The following is a 24,309-nucleotide window of genomic DNA, read 5'->3' on the forward strand; positions in this document are numbered from 1 at the left end:
TATTTCTTTTTCTTCTCTGACTGCTGTGGCTAAAACTTCCAAAACTATGTTGAATAATAGTGGAAAGAGTGGGCAACCTTGTCTTGTTCCTGATCTTAGTGGAAATGGTTTCAGTTTTTCACCATTGAGAACGATGTTGGCTGTAGGCTTGTCATATATGGCCTTTATTATGTTGAGGTAAGTTCCCTCTATGCCTACTTTCTGGAGGGTTTTTATCATGAATAGGTGTTGAATTTTGTTGAAAGCTTTTTCTGCATCTATTGAGATGATCATATGGTTTTTCTGCTTCAATTAGTTAAAGTGGTGCTGGGAAAACTGGACAGCTACATGTAAATGAATGAAATTAGAACACTCCCTAACACCATACACAAAAATAAAGTCAAAATGGATTAAAGACCTACATGTAAGGCCGACACTATAAAACTCCTAGAGGAAAATGTAGGCAGAATACTCTATGACATAAATCACAGCAAGATCCTTTTTGACCCACCTCCTAGAGAAATGGAAATAAAAACAAAAATAAACAAATGGGACCTAATGAAACGTAAAAGCTTCTGCACAGCAAAGGAAACCATAAACAAGATGAAAAGACAACCCTCAGAAGGGGAGAAAATATTTGCAAATGAAGCAACCGACAAAGGATTAATCTCCAAAATATACAAGCAGCTCATGCAGCTCAATATCAAAAAAACAAACAACCGAATCCAAAGATGGGCAGAAGACCTAAATAGACATTTCTCCAAGAAGACATACAGATTGCCAACAAACACATGAAAGGATGTTCAACATCACTAATTATTAGAGAAATGCAAATCAAAACTACAATGAGGTATCACCTCACACTGGTCAGAATGGCCATCATCAAAAAATCTACAAACAATAAATGCTGGAGAGAAAAGGGAACCCTCTTGCACTGTTGGTGGGAATGTAAATTGATACAGTCACTATGGAGAACAGTATGGAGGTTCCTTAAAAAACTAAAAATAGAACTACCATACGACCCAGCAATCCCACTACTGGGCATATACCCTGAGAAAACCATAATTGAAAAAGAGTCATGTACCACAATGTTCACTGCAGCACTATTTACAATAGCCAGGACATGGAAGCAACCTAAGTGTCCATCGACAGATGAATGGATAAAGAAGATGTGGCACATATATACAATGGAAAATTACTCAGCCATAAAAAGAAATGAAATTGAGTTATTTGTAGTGAGGTGGATGGACCTAGAGACTGTCATACAGAGTGAAGTAAGTCAGAAAGAGAAAAACAAATACCGTATGCTAACACATATATGAGCAATCTAAAAAAAAAGTTTCTGAAGAACCTAGGGGCAGGACAGGAATAGAGACACAGACACAGAGAATGGACCTGAGGACACGGGGAGGGGGAAGGGTAAGCTGGGACGAAGTGAGACAGTGGCATGGACATATATACACTATCAAATGTAAAATAGATAGCTAGTGGGAAGCAGCCACATAGCACAAGGAGATCAGCTTGGTGTTTTGAGGGGTTTAGAGGGGTGGGATAGGGAGGGTGGGAGGGAGAGGCAAGAGGGAGGAGATATGGGGATATATGTATATGTATAGCTGATTCACTTTGTTATACAGCAGAAACTAACACAACAGTGTAAAGCAATTATACTCCAATAAAGATGTTAAAAAAATCAATTATATTTTCATATGATATTTTAAACTTGAGAGGATGCTTCCATCATCATCATTTATTGCCCTCACTTGGAGATATAGTGCAATTGCTAAATAATCCCTTAGTTACAGCTAAGAAATTTGACAATATAGCCACAGCAAGTTTCATGACAATTATTCTGGATGACAATGCCACTTGATTAAACTACTATACAATAAAGCATTTCTTCTAATAGTAATTTTTTTTTAATGTCCATCCCCTATTCATCATCAAATTTGTCTCCACAGTTTCCCAGTGTAGAATCAATGTAAATTTAATAGAGTAACCTCAGTTTACAGGTAGAGAAACAAACACAGTGATTTCACAGAAAAGCACATTGGCTTGCTCTCAATTACTTAAAAACACTGCATCAACCAGACCTCAGTTTAGAACTATCTCGAAAAAGGCTGCTGCTAGTATAATTCTCAAGGCTCTTTCAAAAGGGAGAGATAATGTGAACTAGAATTTTCAACACATAATTTTGTTCTACACAGATTAAAGTTTTAAGAACAACTTTATACATCTATAGTCAGCATTGTCTTACTGTATTCGACTGTTTTTAAAATTTATTCTATCTTAGTGTATTTATCAAGGGAAAGCAGTAATTTTAACAAGAGTATTGCATCATAAATCTAAAGAATAAATACAGGTGTTTTCTCACTCTACTCAACTCCTAAATGTTGGTTCAAGCTGAGGAAACATCAGGCATGTTCCACAAGTTTTCCATAAAATCATGTAGGAAGCTGTTCATATTCTCTCTTTTTTTTTTTCCTAATTGTACCACATTCTTTTTTTTTTTTTTCCTTAAATTATATTTATTTATTTATTTTTGGCTGCGTTGGGTCTTCGCTGTGGTGCTCAGGCTTCTCATTGCAGTGGCTTCTCTTGTTGCGGAGCATGGGCTCTAGGCGCACGGGCTTCGGTAGTTGTGGCACGTGGGCTCAGTAGTTGCGGCTCGTGGGCTCTAGAGCGCAGGCTCAGTAGCTGTGGCGCACGGGCTTAGTTGCTCTGTGGCATGTGGGATCTTCCCAGACCAGGGCTCGAACCCATGTGTCCTGCAATGGCAGGCGGACTCCCAACCACTGCGCCACCAGGGAAGTCCCCATATTCTCTTATTAACTAAGTATTTCTTTATTGTTAAAAAAGGCAAGTGAAAACTTTACAAGTGCTCTTCCAAATCTTTAATGCTATATATTTTTCCATTATAATATATTTTAATGATATGGGTATGGACTTTTGTTTTTACTATAAGGTAAGACACAATATAAAAATCACTTGAATTTGTTTTTAATTTGGAAATAATTTTAGACTTACAGAAGAATTGCAAAGATAGTACAGAGAATTACCATATGCTCTCCACTCTACTTAACATTAATATCTCATACTATCAAAGGACAATTATCAAAAGAAAATAACATTGGTTCAATATGATTAACCAAATTACAGACTGTACTTGGATTCAGTTTTTCCACTAGTATCTTTATTTTGTCCCAGAACCCAATGCAGGCTCCCACCTGGTTATGTCTTCTTAGTCACCTTAGGAGAACCAAGGACACTGGTACTCGGAGAGTAGTGATCACTTACTTTGTAGAATGTTCTTCAGATTGGATTTGTCTTCTCATGATTAGATTGAGGTTATGAATTTTATCAAGAATATTCCAGAAGTGATATGCCCTTCTCAGTGCATTATGTCTGGGGGGAAATGATGTTGCTGTGTCTCTCGACTGGTGATTTTAACTTTGATGATTTGGTTCAGCTAGTGTCTGCTGTGTTTCTCCACTGTAAAAATTACTATTTTCCCTTTGCAGTTAATAAATACCCTGGGGGAGATACTTTGGGGCTATGCAAATATCCTTTTTCTCTTAAATTTTTGCCCACTAATTTTAGCATCCATCCAGATCTTGTCTGCTTTAACGGTATATTTTTCGTAATTCAAAATGTATAACTGAAACATATATAAAAAGCCCTGATTATTACAAAACTTAGATTTATTTTCTTTCTTTTTTAAAATTTTTCCTGACAATGCAAACAAACCTTGGGGAATTTCTCTCGAGAATAAGATTTTCCAAGTTGCTACAGAAACCAAGTAATGATAGAAAAAATTAATAATACTTTATATTCTGCATATTGTATAAGAGACTTAATAGATTCTTTTAGTTTTTAATCTATGTGGCTATTTGCACAGAAAACAATGCACCATTTTTTCCACTTTTATAACTAAAATTCAGATTTTCTGGTTGCTGAATACAATAAAATGATATAATTACCTTATATTCTTCTTGATTTATGCTATGTCATCAATCTTATTATTTTCAAATCATTTCTTTCTCCTGATAATATTCATTACACCAAGTTTATTAAATATTCACAATGCCTTAAGTCACACAAATCATATTTTGCTTATTGCATGCACATCTTGTAACTAAATATATGTTATCAGTAGTAAGAACCTGGAGTGTAATTTGCTGTGGAAGAAAGCATGCTGGCTTTGGGGAAAAGCTTTTGTATTCCAATATGATGTTGCAATTTAAATAAAAATAAATACCTGATGGTTAAGTGGAGCTTTGCTAATTCAACAGTATATTTTCACCATCAATATTTTTTGCTATTTTGTTAAACTAACAGAATTTAAGCTGCCAGTAAGCACATGATAACTATAGCACAATAAAACTTTGAAGAAAAGTGAGAATTTTTCATCTGTTTTCATGACAGGAAGAACCAAACTAAAACCAAAAACCAAAAACCAAAAACCAGAAAAAACCCGACAGAATGTGCTCATTAGGATTTAAAACTCTTTTTGTGTATCTTGTATTACCCTTAAATTTTATCTGATTCTTTTTAGTTTTCAGCTTTCTATTCTAATTGTAAATATTCAACCTAGCACCTAACCTAAAATATAAAATGCAGGTAGATATCAATGAGAACAAAATCTCTTTATGATGACCCATAATACTTAATGATGGATAAATTAATTTTGAAAACATTTGTAACCATAATTTGCTATAACACTGATTAACCTCCATTGACTATTCATAGCATATCATTGGAATTTAAATAATTTTTACTTTTCAAACAGCAATTTAAAGTTTTCTTATTGGCTCCTTCAGACTACCACCAACTATAAGCTATACCATCAACCATTAATAAGAACTACAATTCAAAGTTAGTCCAGTGCTAATTTCTTGTGAACCTTTTTTGTTTGTTTTTTAAATTGCAGTGTAATTACTCAGGTTAATCTAAAAAAATGACTTCATTAAAATGTAGGTATGCTTTTGTTCTTCTACCTTGGTCTTTAATTGCTGTGGTCAAGAGGAGTCATATGCTTATTTAACTTGATAGGTAATTTTAAACTGAACTCGAATTCCTTGAGGAAGACCACAGAATTTGTTATAGAGGTCTTAAGACAACAAGTGTGGAAATTCAGTGTTTCAGACATCCACTCTGAAGTTTTTCTTTACCCCTCATTTCAGTTTTCTTTTGAGTAAAATGTGAATATCAATAGGTCGACTAATAGAGATTCAAGAAAAATCACTAAATGAAGCCAAAGCGGTATTCAGTTGAATTTCCCAGCTGTTATGGATAAAATCCTGTACAGTTTACATGATACTTATTTAAAAACTGGTTTGATTATTATCATTTAAGTTTATTAAATATATTTTAGCTGGTTATATTCAGTGAAACTTTTTCATGAGGTCCCCTGAAATGGAAGATCTCTTGTGAAAAATTACGTATTAAACCAAACATGCTTTTGTGAGCATCACTATGTATTTATAATTCAAACATATCATTATATTTGCAAAACAACACATTTAGATCACATCTAATATAATGCAACCATCGTTTGGTTATGGTTTATTAAACTGGAAAATGAACTGTTTACTTACTTGGTATTTCTTGAACCTATACATATCTGCATATGTTACAAAGTAGGCAGTAGGGGTGGGCAATGTGACTTTTGAAAGAAGTTAACAAAATAAAGAGAATGACAGTAATTAAAATTGAGGGTAGTTTAGAAAGTATGCTAGCTCTTACCGCTCAGATCTGCCTATTTATTTCTGAGGCTAGATGCTTAAAAATGCATGTCTATTACAGACCAGAAGTTTTATTCTGCATGGACATTCATAACCAGAAAATTATTTTATAGAAAAAGTGATTTGTTGGAAAATACCAGCATATGAAGAAGAAGTGGTCCCATACATTCAGCATTGATTAAGCACCTACTATTTATCAGGGTCTATTTTAGGTAAAGGAAGACACAGACCACCATCTCCAAAAACTGCCAGCTAGTAGAAAAGACACCAGACAGGTAAATAACTAATTATAATAATGTAAAATAAAAGCCTTAAGAAAGATGTATACAAGATACAGTGGCACTTAGAGAAGAGTAAGGAACTCTTGGAGATGTGGTCTGAAAAGGAAAAGGTAGAATGGAGGGAAGGGCATTCTCTTTAGAGAACACAGCCCGAATGAAAGCCTACAGGTCTAAAACAGGAAGGCACTGTCAAAGAACTGCAGGTTGTCTGGATGGCTGGAGCACGAGGCAGAGTGGGGGATGGTAAAGGAAGGCACAGCAGATGACTTAGGTAGGCCGAGGCCAAACCAAGGAGGCTTTTTCTGCTGTGCCATAGAGTTTGACGTTCATTCTTAGGCCATAGAGATATAGAAATGATTTTTAAAATTGGAGTGACATAGTCACATTTGAATCTTACTAAATGTGGAAAATGGGAAAGAGGTGAAGTAGGAGTCAGGGAGGTCAGCTGGGAGGCTATAATAATGGTTCAGCCAAGGAATGACAGGTCTAGCCATAGTAGTAGCATGGAGAAAGGGGGGAGAGATCTGAGAGTATTTTGGAGAAGAAACAGCAGAATTCTGTGATCATTTATACAGGCAGATGAGAGAGAGGTAAAAGTTGAGAATGGTTTGCAGGTTTTTGGCTTGGATGAATAGGAGAAAATAAAGAAAGAGGGATATATTTTGGAGCAATGATAATGAGTTTAATTTTAGATGTGCTGAATCTGAAGTAAAAAAGGCTAAGATGAAAAGACAACCCTCAGAATGCGAGAAAATACTTACAAACGAAGCAACTGACAAAGGATTAATCTCCAAAATATACAAGCAGCTCATGCAGCTCAATATCAAAAAAACAAACAACCCAATCCAAAAATGGGCAGAAGACCTAAATAGACATTTCTCCAAAGAAGATACAGATTGCCAACAAACACATGAAAAGATGCTCAACATCACTAATCATCAGAGAAATGTAAATCAAAACTACAATGAGGTATCACCTCACATTGGTCAGAATGGCCATCATCAAAAAATCTACAAACAATAAATGCTGGAGAAGGTGTGGAGAAAAGGGAACCCTCTTGCACCGTTGGTGGGAATGTAAATTGGTACAGCCACTATGGAGAAGAGTATGGAGGTTCCTTAAAAAAACTAAAAATAGAACTACCATATGACCCAGCAATCCCACTACTGGGCATATACCCTGAGAAAACCATAATTCAAAAAGAGTCATGTACCACAATGTTAATTGAAGCACTATTTACAATAGCCAGGACATGGAAGCAACCTAAGTGTCCACTGACAGATGAATAGCTAAAGAAGATGTGGCACATATACACAATGGAATATTACTCAGCCATAAAAAGAAATGAAACTGAGTTATTTGTAGTGAGGGGGATGAACCTCGTGTCTGTCATACAGAGTGAAGCAAGTCAGGAAGAGAAAAACAAATACCGTACGCTAACACATATATATGGAATCTAAAAAAAAAAAAAATGGTTCTGATGAACCTAGGAGCAGGACAGGAGTAAAGACACAGACATAGAGAATGGACCTGAGGACACGGGGAAGGGGAAGGGGAAGCTGGGATGAAGTAAGAGAGTAGCACTGACATATATACACTACCAAATGTAAAATAGATAGCTAGTGGGAAGCAGCTGCATCACACAGGGAGATCAGCTGGTGCTTTGCGACCACCTAGAGGGGTGGGATAAGGAGGGTGGGAGGGAGACGCAAGAGGGAGGGGATATGGAGATATACGTATGCATATAGCTGATTCATTTTGTTATACAGCAGAAACTAACACAACATTGTAAAGCAATTATACTCCAATAAAGACGTTAGGAAAAAAAAAAAAAAGGCTAGCTATGGAAAAAAGAAATGAAATAGCCCAGCAGTCCTATAAACCACAAATGCTATTGTGGGAATCAATAGATTTTTAAACTGACTGGCAATACTATCTGCTTCTAACAGTCTGCTCCAATATTTTGGGCTACCAGTCAATAATAGAAACATAGACAAGAATGACTTAATTTGTTGTGTTAGACTACCACTGTTTTTGAAAAAATAGAATTTAAATTTATGCTGTATCAGGAAATCAACTAAATTTGGCTTGTCTGTATAAGCAGCATAATTAGGAAAAAATAAGCATTTGCATTTGGCTGGTGAAGTGATGATAAACTCAAAGATTGCTTTTGGGACAACAGTGAAACATGTTAACTCAAGCTACTCTAACGCAATGTAGACAAACAATATTTATACATCATCTCATCATCTCATAATTTACCAATGAAACTATGTAGCACTTCTGTGATTACGGTTACTCCAGTTTAAAATTAACATGGCACAAATACACTTTAGTTGTTGAACTCAATCACACCATTCTTAAAGAAATCTGAATTTTAGGAACTCTTGTCAGAGCAATAATAAAAATGAAAAGAAGTGCATTAGCTAAGAATATCCATAATTAATAAATCAAGTATGTGTTAATGACCCGTACTGTGGTTAGCTCTATCAAGGGCACCATGCAGGATAAAGAATGAATTAAGAAGCTTAAGATCTAATCAAGAAGACAATATTCATTAATGAAAAAAAAAAAAAATCAAAGGAAAGTACCCAAACAGAAGGAGAGACAGCTTAGTAGTAAACAGTGTTAGGTCACAGGATAGACTGTTTGGGTTTAATTCTCAGTTCTGCTAATTACTAGCTATGTGATATTCGGGCAAGTTGCCTTCTCTGAGCCTCAATTTTCTTATCTGTGTAATGTGATGATATATGTGTCTACTTCACCAGTTGTTAGGAGAATTAAAAGAGATAATACATACAACATGCTTAAGGCAGTGCCATGGTCATGCTAACCATTCAGTAAATGTTAGCTCTAATAATAATAGTAATTAGTATTTTTATACCAATTCATAACCAATTGGTGAGGATAGGTTAAGTGTTAAAGAGTTTCAAAAAAGGGCAAGTTCAATGTGTCCTGGAGCATTTAGGCTATGTGCTGAGACTTTAAAAGCAAGATAAGCTTTGTGACGTAAAAAGAGGAAACAAGAAGCCATTATAAGTCCCTGATACAATTTATTCATTCACTCATTCATTCATTCATTTCAAAATTCCCTGTAAAAACACTGAAGGATTATTTGATACCTGGTGTTAAAGGCCATGACGTGGCAAATGTGACTAAATTGAGGGTTTGTTCTGGAGAGCAGTGAGACACAAATAAGCGTGGGGCCCGTCATGAATAGCAGGGCCAAGGGTAGAACCACGATTGTTCTCATCTCAGCAGTCCTCTGCCACCCAGAAAGCATGATCGATATAATAAGCCACAGAGGGGCATGATAGCTTATGTATCTCCTTCAGTCTTTCCTTTTTGAAACACTCTTGTTAAAAAACTGTGCCTTAGAAATTGTACATTCTAAGCAGGAAAAAGCACAGGGAACAGCCTGTTTGGGACTTTCCCACGACACTTTTTGCTCTAGCTCCCTGAAGAATCTCATGGTCAGAATTTCAAAGAGTTTTCAACAGCCAATGTATAATTGATACTCTTCTGGAATTTAACTTTGGCAATGTCTGTGCACAGGCTATTGAAAGACTCTGGAATAAGTTAGTTGTATTATAACTCAAGGATACAAGTCTTAGGTTGTCCTTCCTATTTCCTAACACTCCCTAAGAAACTTTACTGTATTTCGATCTCTTTTGGGAACTCAAGGTTTTTGTGTTAGCACTGAGTTGTAAAGTCTATGGTTTTGACTAAATTTACTGGCCTAATTCAGTCACACAGACAATCGATTTAGTTAATTCAATTGGTCTGGTGAACTTTCCACTGAATTAATTGATTATTTTTTAACCTCAACTGGCTGAGTAACTTGATTGGACTTCTGGAAATCTATTTTCTGAGCACATACAAAGGACAACTGTTTCTCTGTTAAATCCTGATATCAAAGCCACAAAAATTTGCATGGAAAAAAGCCCAAAGACCAAACTGTAAATGGATATTCCCCTTCTCAGGTCAATATTTGGAAAAGCAGATTCCCTCTCGCACACTTCTATTCTTAAGCCCTCTCTTGCTTCATGCACATGGAGTAGTCCTCAAGAGGTTTATTATTAATGTTGCCTCCGGTATTTGTACAAATCATCTTCTACTTTTAAATGCCGTCTCAGGAATCATTCGGAATCATAGCTAATAAGGTATATTCTACAAGCCATATTCCTGAATATATATATATATATATATATTTTAATTCTACCATTATCTTTAGTACTCCAAATACATTTTTTCTTTTTAATGTCAATTGGGTAAGGGTCTGAGACATTATGAGAGCAATTTGTTTCCTTCCTCCAAACTGCTAATGACATTTATTTAAAGCATTCCATTTTCTTTTCTGTCCAATGAATCTAATTTTATCAAGTCACATTCTAAGCATTGCATCTGGTGTTTTGTTTGCTAGGACAGATTTGTGGGGCAAGTTCACCAACACATTATGATCAAGCATGGTTTGGATTAATATAACATGAATACACAAGCTTACATTACAATTTAAATTTTATTTCACATGCAAAAAAAGTTATTTATAGAATTTAGATGAATTTCATGGTTTGTTATTGAAAATCTTTAGAAAGTATTCTATTATTCTAAAGGACATCCTTGTAAAAATGCAGTGCAACTTCCATGGAAAGTGTAAAAGGTACGTAAAGGTAATTCCTTTTTGAGCATGTATTTATTTTACACATTTTAACTAAAATCAACTGTTATGAACCTGTCTTCAACCATTCACTGACCAGCATTGGCAAATCTTGTTTTCAAGTTCTTCGCACATTTTTAATTTGGATCTTTGATGACTTGTTAAACGTAGAGTCTCTTTTCCCAGAGAATCTTTCAAATCACATGTGGTAATCTTCCCTAATTGAATTTTTTTTTTTTCCACTGCTTGTTGCTAGTTCAAAAATATTCTCTTCTCTTCCACTGTCCCAACTCAGTACCATACAATATGTATGAGATGATGTAGAAGATAATTCGGAAAAGAGAAAGTCAGGAAACAGGCAGAGGTGGGGAAATAAAGCAGGATGATTGAGAAGAGTGAATTGGAACCTATGAGGTCCATTTCACTGGTTTTAGCTCCTAAAGAGATAGTGCTTAGAGTGATTCAAAGGGAATGTGTTGAGACTATGGGCCACACAGAGAAGCATCAGAAATCTGAGTGACAATTGGAGGCCCAGAGTTGGAATGGGGAATTATCTACTTGTTACAAGATGCAGTATCACTCTGGAGCCCAGAGTTTGGCAGCTTTGGGGGGACATGCAGACACATGCTTGGTCTGAATTGGAACAGTGGCTACATTGGTATTTTCTTCTTCACTATGCTTCATCAGCAGAAGAGTATGTAGAAGAGCAGATTCCCAAGGAGGAGTGAAATAATGGGTGAATACCAAGTAGGGACTAAACATAATGCAGTGGTTTTTAAGCATGAGGGGGTAAACCTCCTCAGAGTGTGGGGCAGGGATTGAGGTCCTCCCTCACTTGCGTAAGCACAATCAAGCCAGTAGACAATCAGGCTATACAGAATCAAAGAAGAAGAAGTGATGTTGTCTGTTCCTAACATAGAGGAAGAAGGAAGCAAAGGTTGAATTACATAGGCAAGGAAGAAAAGCTAAAAGTGTTTTAGCTCTTTCATTACTTTGAAATATTATAAACTCCCCAAATCCACTAGAGTAAAGCTTACACACCATATATCAAAGTCAACTAGAGATGATTTGGGATTCCACACTATTGACCATTGAGAATTGATGGTAGTAAGACACTGTGAAATAAATTCCTTTGTTTGACTTACTTGAGCCTCACAAAAATCAAAAAGGTAAATAAAATTATCTTCATTTTACTGATAAAACAATGTATTTGAAGAAAATACATCTTATAAAGTTTAACTAACTTGCCCTGAGTGATACAGTTGCTAAGTACTAGAATCAGGACATTTGTTTTCTATTTAACACCCGGTCCTATAAGCTGTGTTGTCTCTAAACATCACTTCAGGAAACCCCTCAATGTGTTTTGCTGAAACTTAAATTTAGGAAATATTAATATCACATCTATTATTTTTCTTAAGGATACAAATAGTTCAATGAATACATAAATATAGTGTTCCTGATGCCTGGATGAACTAACCTCAGGGAAAAAAATACTTTCTGAATTTATTTTGATTTTCCTTTGTATCAAATATATTATCCACACTCTGAGCACACTGTAGAGACCTATGAAGGATTCAGTTTTGATGTGAATTAGCTTTAAAATTTAAAAAAAAGGTTTTAAAATAGCAGGTAAGATATTTTTTCCTTCAAAAGTCAAGAAAATAGACTATATAAATAGGTAAAATGAAGTTCAAGAGAAACATTGCTATAATGTTAATGTCCAATATATGAATAAAAAATAAAATTTCAGTCAACTGGATCTTCAAGTGTCTCCACTAAGATCTGGAAGACACAAAATTTTTCCATTTTTAAAGTAACAGCCTATAGAATATTACAAAGGATATTACATAGCCTTTGTGAGATGAAAATCATTTTAGCTTAGGGAAGAAATTAGCAGATATCAAAAGAGTATGCTACAGGAAAAGGAATTTCCTTTTTTGAGTGACTTTAGGCAAAGTTAAGTTAAAACAAAGCAAAAAATTAAGCATGCAGTGGTCAAAAAGGATAATCTGCTGGAATTCAGTTATGCTATCCAATTCTCAAATTGCTGGGCAGTATTTTTAACAAATGACACTCTCAGCGATATCCCACTAGAATATTGAAACACGCAGGAGACAGTTGGTTAGCACATCTTACAGCACTTAGTTTTCCATTATTACAATAGTAACACATAATTTTCAAAAAACAATTCCATTGTCCATCTTTACATATATCCTTGCTTCTTTATCACTGCCTATGCAAACCCAAGGGACTTATTCATCAGCCTGCAGCCAAGACATTAGAACACAGAGAAGCTGGTCTCAGGGCAATTGGTCTGTACATTATCTGCCACATTTTAAGTGCATGAAAACAACAACATCAAAAAAAAAAAAAAGTGTTGTTCTCTACTTTTTAAAATCAGTGCCTATTTTCCAATGTCTATGAAGCATAGAAGACTGGGTCAAATGGAAATGGAATGATCTTAACCTCTTTTGAGAAAAACAATCAGAACTAAATCTTCCAAGGAACAAAATAATTTGTGCTCTGTGTCTTACGCTCCTACTTTGGAAGTAAGGCCAGGCATGGGGCTGAACAGGCCTTGCTGCCCTGGAAGACAGGAGCAAAGGGAACTGAAATATAGTAATATATGTGGGCACAAAAGAGCACCCTGGGGTCCCGAGCCATACAGAAGCAGCCTGGAGTCAAGGACTTTGACTTGGGCTCATGTGAACTAACAGGCACATAAGCAGATTTTATGTTACAAACAGCCCAGTAAAGACTAATTAATGAGTATTCTAGTAAACAGTAAGAAAAATAAGTATTAAATACAAATTACTTAACATTAATCTAGATGTAATCTTCTAGCACTAATTAATTTCAACCCTTCCCCTCTAACCCCACCAAGCCATAAAAACTTAGAGGAAAAAGCAAAATAGGAGCTTTGCTTTGTTAAATTATTTGATGGTAATAAATATTGGTACTTAGCAGCCATGCCATTTTTATAACTAATCAAAGCAAGTGGTTTGATGTTAAGTCAATGATGTTTATATAAATTTGATTTATTGGATGTGGTCACATTAACATTATGGCTGGAAATCAGCATAGTAATTAAAACTGTGTTCTGACACTTATTAGCTGTGTAATCTTGGGCATGGCACTTTATCTTTCTAAACCTCAAGCTGCCTCATCTATAAAATAGAGGCTGATAATAATATTAAATTACAGAGATTTTGTGAAGATCAAATGTGATAGTGTATGAAACATAAAGCACAGTTCCTGACACAGAGCTAATAAATGGTAGCTGTGAGCCATTAAATAAATACAAGCCCTATTAACTTGTAGGTTAGTACATAGCGACAAGGTCACAGGTTTGCATTCCCACCTAAATTAATTAATTTCCCTTTTCCATGTCCTAAAGCTGCCTGTCTAATACAGTATCTCTACCTGTGAACTGTGTGAGACCATGTGTATGGTCTGTATTAGACCCCAGTAAATTACCCAGACGGAAGACAATGACTAACATCTTTCTAGCTACAAAGAACCTTATAGTTTTTCCCAAGAAAATCTCCTAAAGCTTTAGGCCATTTACTTATAATACACAAACAATCCACCTTTAATTTGCTCTCATTCACTTATGCTATCCAATCTCTTCCTACTTTTTAAAAGAAGGTAAAAATTGACTTTTAACACAAAGTGCTGATAACAGTATCAAAATTATGGTGCTAAACTTCTTGGCTTATTAAGATGAAATAAGGGAGAAGAAAATCTATTAGAAGCTTCATGCCTTGGTTGGCACATGTAACAGCACTAAACTTCAGGCATTTTTCAGCATTTAATAATGTTATAGCTTGGTGTCAGTCCAAAGGCAGAAAGGGTCAAACAAAAGCAAGTCATGGTGACATGCAATATTGTTTCATTATCAGGAGATAACACCATCCCAATCCAATAGGCTGACATGGATTGCAATTTTCAGTAGCTAATATTTCCAAGGATCTAGCAAGAATCAGTGAAACAGTACATGCTGTGTCCTAAGGTCTAGGAAAGGAACAAAAGTAATCTCAGTAATGCAGGAGTAATTTTAAAAGGTAAAGCTCATATGCACATTTTTTATCGACCTAAATAGCTGTATTAATTACAAGACTTTGAGGGGAGGGGAGTGATCTCAATACTTCATAATGTAGTTTCATATATAGTAACACAATTATACACAAGTTTTACATATATATGCATATATGTCTATGTATAGATATATAACTAAATACATACTTATTCATCAACCATAGAGGGCCTATTATGTGCAGTGTCTTTTAATAATATAGAGGAGGCAACTTTCAGTTGCTCTGTGTACACAGATCACACTTATCTTGAAGGTGTTCAGCCTGCAGTCCTAACTTCCCAGAACATAGATAATAATCAGGAAGCAAATGAAGAAAGTATCTGAAAGCTGAAATAGCTATGGCATAATTCCTTCACAGAAGTCTATTCACTTTGCACATGGAAGTGCTCTTTAGAACCTCCCCTGTAATCTGTTAGCTCTACCTTTGACGGGATTCTAAATTTTGTGCTATTTAGCTTCCTAGACTACAGCAAATGAGAAGCAAACAGTTACTCTAACCTGGAAGTGGCTTCAATAAGCAGGCATATTGATAACAACAAGCAACCGCTCTCCTAATAAGGGAGGAGGATTAAAAAAAATGAATTACAAAAGATAGATATAGGAATTTAGACAGCCTAGTAGCTTAGCATGAGGGCAACAGCTTTATACACTTCAGCAGCCCCACGGGAATTACTGTATTACAGCACAGTACAGGGATTAATGTTCATAATGATGACCCTGAGTTATCAAAAAGAGGTTCAGTTATGTTAGCAGGTTCCATTCAACAAGGTAGGAATTGTGTATTGCTTTCAAAATGGTAAAATGAAACAGAAAAGTTTTGTTGCACGAAGTGGAAAACATCACTTACCTGGAAAGTTCATTTTTGTAAAACAATCTTCTCGAATGGTATCAGATAGTTACTGTATGTATCCATCTATCCATCCTATGTATCTCATTTCCTGCAATTTTCTGTTCTTTTAGTTTATCTAAATTACCCACTACTCCTACCACTGCAAATCTCACCAAACTATAATATAGTATACTAATTAGGACACTACATTCACACTAATGGCTGAAATATATTATTTATAATTGTATTTTCAGACCAACTCTGAAATGTGAATGATAATTTTAAAGAATTCCATAAAAATACATTCTTGATAGCTTAGGACAAAATGAACAAGAAAATACATAGTATTGGGTGGTTTCTGTTTTACTGTCTATAGTTGAGTTGTTTCCCAAATATCTCTTCCGGCCTGCAAGGCAGACATGAATTCACACATAGTGACAAGCCCTAAGAAACTTCATGAATCATCTAATATATGTCAATGTGCAGATTATGATACACTCAGAGATGGTGTTTTGCCCACATCCCAGTTTATATCCATATTAAATTATTAAGAAAAAACTTTGAAATCCCACTTTCTGTTTCATTTCCTCTACCTTATGTTAGACAAGAATAAATTGGCATGTTTGCTTTCCATTAAATTGTAAAATTCTTGCTGTACATATTATTTTTTCGTAAAGAATGTTGGGAATCCACCCCCTGTTGACAAACATGAACAGAACATGAATCAGAGAGTTTGAACTTTGAGTCTTAGATGAGAGTTAGACCACTAAATAATAAAGACACCAAAAACGGGAAGATACAACCATTTTTCAAAAGACGATTTTCTAAGAATTATTGTAAATTAAAAATTTTTATAAATGGATTTAATTTTGGTTTGTTTCCTTCTTAAAGTTAAATAAAACCAGTTTTTTTATATTCTAGAAATGAACATCTCACTTAAACAAGCTTTATTATTATTATTATTTTAATTCACTTTTTCTTCCAACCTTAACTTTTAAGATACTAGCTTGGCTGTTCTTGATACTCTTTTTCACTCTTTTTTCCTTAAGTACTGCCACATACCATGATCTAGCCCATATCTTCTGCCCTTCTCTCTAAATGTTAGGCATATCACTCTGTGGGGCTGAAACCAACACACTGAGGACCGTCCAATATCCTTGTATGTCACTGTCTTCTTTACATGGTCTTTTTGGCATTTCTGTCTGGATATCCTATCCTTTCCAACTTGATGGGGCCCAAATTACAATCATTTTCTATCTCACAAACTTGTTTCTTGACACCAGCTTGTGTCCATTGCTATCGTTTCAAAACTTTGAGACATCTGATTCTCTTATTCTTTATATTCATTTAGACATTACATCTTGTCACTTTTTCTTTTGGAATATTTCTCATTTCCATCCTTTTATCTCCATTCCCAAACTCCTCCAACTAGTATAGGACCCATGAGTTCAGGCCTTTATTACCATAGCGGTCTCTGGTCTCTTTTTGCCTCAAATTCATTTTACAATTAATAGTCTTAATTTTGTTTTATACTGTCAGTATCTTATTTAAAATACTAATTGAGCAACTTGTTCCATTTTCCTACTTCTCACTTAAAAGCAGCTGCAGAAAGACCAAACTTATGGTCTTTGCATCGTCAAACCCACACATTTCTTTTGCATTTGAAAAATCATAGCAGATTTGTTTTAACATCTCTGTATTTTCAATGTCATCATCAGGGGTTACACACCTAGAATCATGCTCTGCTGTACTCTGCTTTTCTTCTACACACAAGTTTGACCAAGCCAAAGATACAGCTCCTGCTTCTAAAGACAAGTCTTGAAAGTAGACAGGTTTTCTCTAAGTATAAATTCAGGGGCTTGGAGCTACTTACTTCTCTCCCAAATTTCTTCCTCCTTTCTTTCTAATGCCTACAGTTCTACAACTAGAAATATACTCTTCTGGGTTTAAAGGTGAATCCTCATAACCTTCCACATCTCCCAGCAAAAAAATGCCGGAAGATATTTTGTATTTAAACTGGAGTTTGGAAACTGACTTGCAGAATGTTACATTTAGCCAATATAGAATTAAAAAAAAAAAAAAAAGGAAGTGGTTGCCCACATTTAAAAATATTAGGACTCAAATAAAAATTTAGATGTCCAGTTTTTCTTAAAAAATCAAAACATCTAGTCTTACTGGGTCTTCATTCCTGTGTAATAGAAATGAAGGGGCTTCCAATAGTGAGGCAGACCTTCTCTGATTCACCGACTGTACCCCTGCCTGTCATCTTACACTGAGTCAGCCTCACTCATCTACATCACCTGCCAGGCATTTGATTCTGAGACACTTTCTTTATTTTATTGGTCATTTACACCTTATAAAGAACAATATTTGAGTTAGTTTCCTCAGGGCTGGGTTTAATAGGATCAAAATGGAGTATGAGGTGGCTGACAATTACGGAAAGGGAAAAAAGACTGGGGTGGGGAGAGACTATTTAGAACAGACTGCCTTGGTATAGCAAAGGCAAATATGATCCATTTCACTCTTTTGTGAGGTATTGGCCCTGCTTGCTTCTCTACTATAAGAACTATGCCTGCAATAGAACATTCTTAGAAAAATTCAATTTCCAAATTATATTAGGAAAGATCTAGACAGCTGCAGGTCTGGAGATAACACAGAGTAATCAAAAAGGAACAGGCTAGCCCAAAATCCACAGCCTAAGTGATATCAGCCAGAGTTACATCGGTTTAGGTTTTCAATACAAATTGAAACAATGCATTCTTATCTGCATAGGCTTCCTGGGGATGCTATAATGTTTCTTAGGCCAGAGTCCACTGTTACCATCTTATAATATGTAACTAGTTGAGGCTGCAACTGGAAATCACAGCAAATTCCTCTTACATTCCTTGGGCCTTTCTAAAAGGAGCTCCCTTGGGAGAAACATAACATTATTTTATACAGATAAAAAGGAATCTTGTCACTATAAGCCCATGCCAGCCCGACTCAGAAAAAAATCAGCCCACTTTGCCGAGGTCCTCTGTCCATCTGCAGAAATGCTACTGCTTGTCTTATTTAATAAACGAAAGCAATTTTTTAAAAAACACACAATCTATAAAATGCTACATAAAACCACATTGAAACTACAAGTAAAAATTAACAACCAACAAAATCCTGCTTTCAAATCCAATTTCTTAGAAAGGCCTTGATTCTGCAGTGTCCACCACATTCCCTCCCCAGGGAGAGGATAATAGCATTAAAGGTCACTGGTAGGGACTGTTGCCAAGTCAAGGAGACAAGGACTCTCTCTCTCCAGAGATGTATCAAAATGTGCAGTGATGGGTTGATTAGGTCAGAGTATCTTCTGTATTATGCATGTAAATGGGAATTAATGTCCACAGAGTGCCAGCAGCTATTTTGTTGAGTTTGGTAAAAATGAAACCTTGTACTTAACCCTCAAACCAATTCTCTGAAGTCTGTGTTGGGAGGAGGATGCAAGACAATATTTCCATAATTAAGTAGTTTGTATCTGACTTATCAATTTCTTCAACTCAGAACTCAAAATGTTTAGCATTGAGCGGAAAGAGAATATGTATTTCATTAGCATTTCTTTGGGTTTGTTTCCTCCTATAACAAGGTAACTGCTGAAAAACAGTGAATAGTAAGGCTATTTATGTCCAAATTGTAAGAAAATCAGTAGGGTATTTAAAGATGAGATTAGTAACACCTCATTTACCTGGGTATTTCCTGGGAAAGAGCAGTTCTGGAGAACTGATTTTTTCATGTGCTTAAAGCGTATTCCCACTTAAGACCTAAATTTTAGATAGTAATTTTTATAAAATATATTACCCACTGGCTTCCTGCCTTCCTACATAGATATATGTAAACATAATGTTATCTTTTTTTTTTCCTTGATGACTCTGGGGTCATCTTGGTGAGGATTCATTATTGTACCACATGGCTATATAGTTCTATGCCTACTATAGCATTTTTCTCTCTCGTCCCTCAATGTCAAGCTTTCAGCTGTCACTTTGGCTGTCACTATGCCTCTTCTCAGCTTCCCCTTTGCTGTTTCTAATCTGTTGTGGGCTGAGAAACCAGATAACCAGGCTGATTAAGAATGACATGCTGAATAAAAGTCAATGGAGCTCAGAGTGAGGCACTAAGAAATAAAATGCATGTACTTAACATGGAGTTTTCATGAAAACTATTTTGGATATGCAGAAGCTTTTTCACTTAATTTTAGATTTCGGGCAATCCCGTTAGGGTTGAGGTTGCTCTTTGAGTTGGCAGGATATTTCTGCATCTAGTGTCAAAGTATTTCTCCATAGAGAGACAGATAGTCTAGACAAGATACAAGCAAGAGAAGCTAAGTAGACTGTCTGGAAGTAAAGGAACTGTGACGGACAATACTCAAGGACCCTAGTCTAAAACCTCAGAAAACTATAAAGATCAAAATCTTCCCCTGATCACTAGATGTCTATTTTTTTTTTTTTTTTCATGTAGAGATGAAGGGCAATGTCTAGAAGGCCAAAATGGAAGGATAATAGGCAAAATGTATGGTTTCCTGTTAGAATCTTTCAGAATTGCACCTTTACCCCTTATAACCGAATGGTGGGCCAGGTGAGATGGGAGAATCTTAGAAAGGAAAAGGCCAGAACTAGCTGTGTTTTCACATGTATCAGTATGAAGCTGTCTCTACTTCACTTCCATCTCTTTCCAGAAAATGCCCATATCAGGGTCCCTACCTAAAGTCTTTTTCCTTGTGTCTAATGCTGTCCCTGGGGATAGTCTACGGGGTCCCCAGATGCCTGTGGCATCCAGAGCCTCCCCATCTCCACACACCACCACAGCCTAGTGTTAAAACATAGACTCACCCATCCGCCCATTTGTATTTGAATGACTCTATCTTGATGGCTTAGCAACAACCAGAACTCTCCCTTCAGATCCCTCTATCTTTATTTATGGCACACACAATCCATTTTTGTCCTCTTTAAATACTTCCCTCAATGGTCACGATAAAGGGATTTCATGTCTCTAAAACACATAAAGGGTGTGGGGCTGGGTGGGAAGGAGAAATGCTTTTTCTGTCCCTCTATCCCTAGGGCCCAGGTGTAGCCACGTCTTCACTGCAATCAGTAGAGATTTCTTAGATTCAAACAAAGATGAGAGCAGAGACAGTATCCCTTATCTTGTCAGGAACTTCTTTACTTTCTAGCATCACACAATGGGCTTTTGTTTTTATTTAATGCCAACCTGTATGCAGGACAGCAAGGCCCTCCCAGTCCCAAACACTCTCAAGAGTAAAATTAGTATGAAATCCAGTAGAAGAATATTGATTATACAATTAGTCCCAAAGCTCAAAAGCCACAGGGCAACATCATGGGCTTGCTGCTAATGATCGCAATGTTTTCCTCTGTGGAGGCATATTGTATTTCAGGTCTTTCGTACCACACTAAGCTACACTTGCTTCCTCCACATTGCAATTGGATTCTTTTCCAATCTGGAGACTTAAAAATAAATAGAAATACCCCTTGACTATTAATAGTTGGGGTTTCTGCAATTGTATCTAAGTCATGTGAACATGAATCAGGGTAATCAATTTATTCTATTTTAAGACACTGAAATTGAGATCCACATCAAACCATTTTAAATCTACATTCAACTAAATTTAATATATACAAACTTATAGCATTAAAAGCAAACTGAAACAAAATATCACTGTAGATAAACAGTAAAAAGTATACACTCTCTGAAGCCCTCATGTTATCGCTTTTTTCAGAAATTTTTTCAAAAAAAAAAAAAAATAATAGTAATAATAAATAATAGACTTGCCGACAAAACCAGTTCTACAGTTCCATCAGGCTCACAGATTTCAGTCAGTACGAAATGGGCTCCATTTAAAAAAATTCTCTGTATAGCAAAGCCCAGCTCAACATCACATCCTCTAAGAAGCCATCCAGGCTTCCCAGCCAGAAGTCCTTGGTTTATACCTTGCCCCTAAGTTTACTATGGCTGCTTGGTTTTGCTCTGTTGTTGTGGTAATTTTTACCATATGAACCCTTCTCTAATAAATAATAAGCTCTTAGGTAGCAAAAGAAGTTCTTCCCATCTCCACATTATCCAAAAGTACCTAGAAGAGGGTCCAATGTAGATATGGAATTAGACTCAAGATTGCCATCCATTGTTTTCTCTACAAAAAAAAAAAAGTTATTTTGAAATGAAGAAACAAAACTAATCATTTTATAAACCCATTTGTGGTTTCTCATCTGCTTGTATTTTAAATAACAACTGCAAACAGAACGATGTGATAGTAACATTTCATTTTTACATAAAATTTTAAGTCAAACTCAACTTTCCAACTGCTACAATTTACTGCTAGGCTAATCAGTAATTGTACGTAACGTGAAATGCAAAACACAACAAAAAACATGGTGCCATAAAACAGAATATTCCAGGCATTCATAAATATGCGTTCAACAGCCTCTTCTATGAATGATTCAGCACATAGACCTATGAAATTCTGATGGTACTCTTTATGTATAAAATAAAAACCATCTAGAGGCAGCAAAACGGATGAATTCTCTAATGCATCATACCACGAAACCACCAGAGCCTTGGATGTGAGACTTGGAGGGAACAGGGAAGAATTTGCAAGTCTCTGGATTTCTCTGAATCTTTACTCAGAGATGTCATTTGCAACTAAATTCATGGGTGTGAGAGTGAGTGTGATAGAAGTGAATTATAATGTGTACCCCCCCCCCCAAAAAAAACTGTTTCCTTTACTCTCCACACTTCTAACAGAAAATGAGTGGGGCTTTTTCCCACACCAACCAATTCCACAACGCTCCAGACACCAACTGGGTGTCCTACAATTCAATTCTGACACTAACAACCAGGAGTTAAAGCCGACCCCAGAGGTTAAGTCCCACAAGACTGTTCCCCACTTCGGGTGCCAATTTCAAGTCCCAAGTTGTCACCTGTACTTCCGTCGCCTGTACTTTTGTGTCCCATGTCCCTTTCCTCAAGTTTGATAATCTGCTAGAACAGCTCACAGAAGTCAGGAAAGCTCTTTACTATTACCCATTTATCAGAATAAATATAATTCATGTATCTTTTTGAATTAGTGTTTTTGTTTCTTTTGGATATATACCCAGGAGTGGAATTGCTGGGTTATATGGCACTAATTCGAAAAGATACATGCACCCCAATGCTCATAGCAGCATTATTTACAATTGCCAAGATATGGAAGCAACCTAAGTGTCCATCAACAGATGAATGGATAAAGAAGATGCGTTATCTGTATACAATAGAATACTACTCAGCCATAAAAAAGAATAAAATTTTGCCATTTGCAACAACATGGATGAACTTGGAAGGTATTATGCTAAGTGAAATAAGTCAGACAGAGAATGACAAATGCTGCATGATATCACTTATATGTGGAATCTAAAAAATACAACAAACTAGTGAATATAGCAAAAAAGAAACAGACTCACAGAACAAATTAAAGGTTACCAATGGAGAGAGGGGCAATATAGGGGTGGGGGATTAAGAGGTACAAATTATTCTGTACAAAATAAGCTACAAGGATATATTGTACAACACAGGGAATATAGCCAATATTTTATAATAAAGTGGAATATAACCTTTAAAAATTATGAATCACTATACTGTATACCTGTAACTTATATAATATTGTACATCAACTATACTTCAATAAAAAATTTTTTTTAAAGATTATAATTCAGAAAGAGCCAAATGGAAGAGATGTATAGGGCAAGGTATGTGGGAGGGGCATGGAGTGTCCATCCCTTCTGCAGATTTGCACCTTGATATGTTCACTAACTCAGAAGCTCTCTGAACCCCTTTGGTTAGAGTTTTTATGGAGGCTTTATTATGTAGGTATGAGAGATTAAGTCATTGGCCATTGGTGATTGAACTCAGTCTCTAGCCCCTTTCCCCTCCCCAGAGGGTCAGGGGCTAGTGCTAAAAGTTCCAGGCCTCTAATCACTGGTTGGTTCCTCTGGTAACCAGCCCCCATTGTCCTGTATCACACCATTAGCTTAAACTCAGGTATGGTTGGAAGGGGGTTATTATGAATAACGAAAGACACACCTCTCAACCCTATCGCCATAGGATTTTAGGAACTCTGGGCCAGGAACCAGGGAGTAAGACCAACTATATATTTCCTATCACAATGTAACAGTCTCTCTTAAGTGGCCTTGAAAACATATATTTGTGCAGAAATACATTACACACCTGTGCTGAAGCACTCTTATCCTAAGTGTCATCTTAGAACACAGATCTGATCAAGTTCTGGGCTTGAAAATGCTAATTTCTTTGATCTAAGTGGCTCAAACCAAAGGAGAGTAAATACGCTAAGCGCTTTTCCTGATTCTCTCTTCCACAAACACACACAAATAATAAATTAACCACTCTCCTCCTCATTCCTTCCCTCTAACCATGAGAACTGCTTAACTATTGTGTCCCCTGTATTATCTATGTGAAATATCTGCCCCTCATCAGGTACAACAGATTAAATGATGTATTAAACTGGATGTTAAATTTGGGATGCTGTTTCAGTCACCTCACTGTCCTGGGGTGACATTTTTCTAAAGGCATTTTCTTTTAATACTTCAAAAGTCAATGATTACATTTTACATGGAGGCATGACAGGAATGTCTAATGGTCACACAAATGTCTTTGTAGGCAAATATATAGAGGCTTTAAAGACGTGAGGAGAGTCA

The 24,309-nt window shown here is 36.0% G+C and overlaps 1 protein-coding gene across 17 annotated transcripts in view; it reads right to left on the reverse strand.

Moving 5' to 3' along the window:
* NRXN1 (neurexin 1) overlaps positions 1-24,309 on the reverse strand; it is a 1,110,559-nt gene that overhangs the window by 736,517 nt on the left and 349,733 nt on the right. The gene's annotated exons all lie outside the window — the stretch shown is intronic.

Source organism: Eschrichtius robustus, chromosome 15, assembly GCF_028021215.1.
Source record: "Eschrichtius robustus isolate mEscRob2 chromosome 15, mEscRob2.pri, whole genome shotgun sequence".
Classification (NCBI taxonomy): Eukaryota; Metazoa; Chordata; class Mammalia; order Artiodactyla; family Eschrichtiidae; genus Eschrichtius; species Eschrichtius robustus.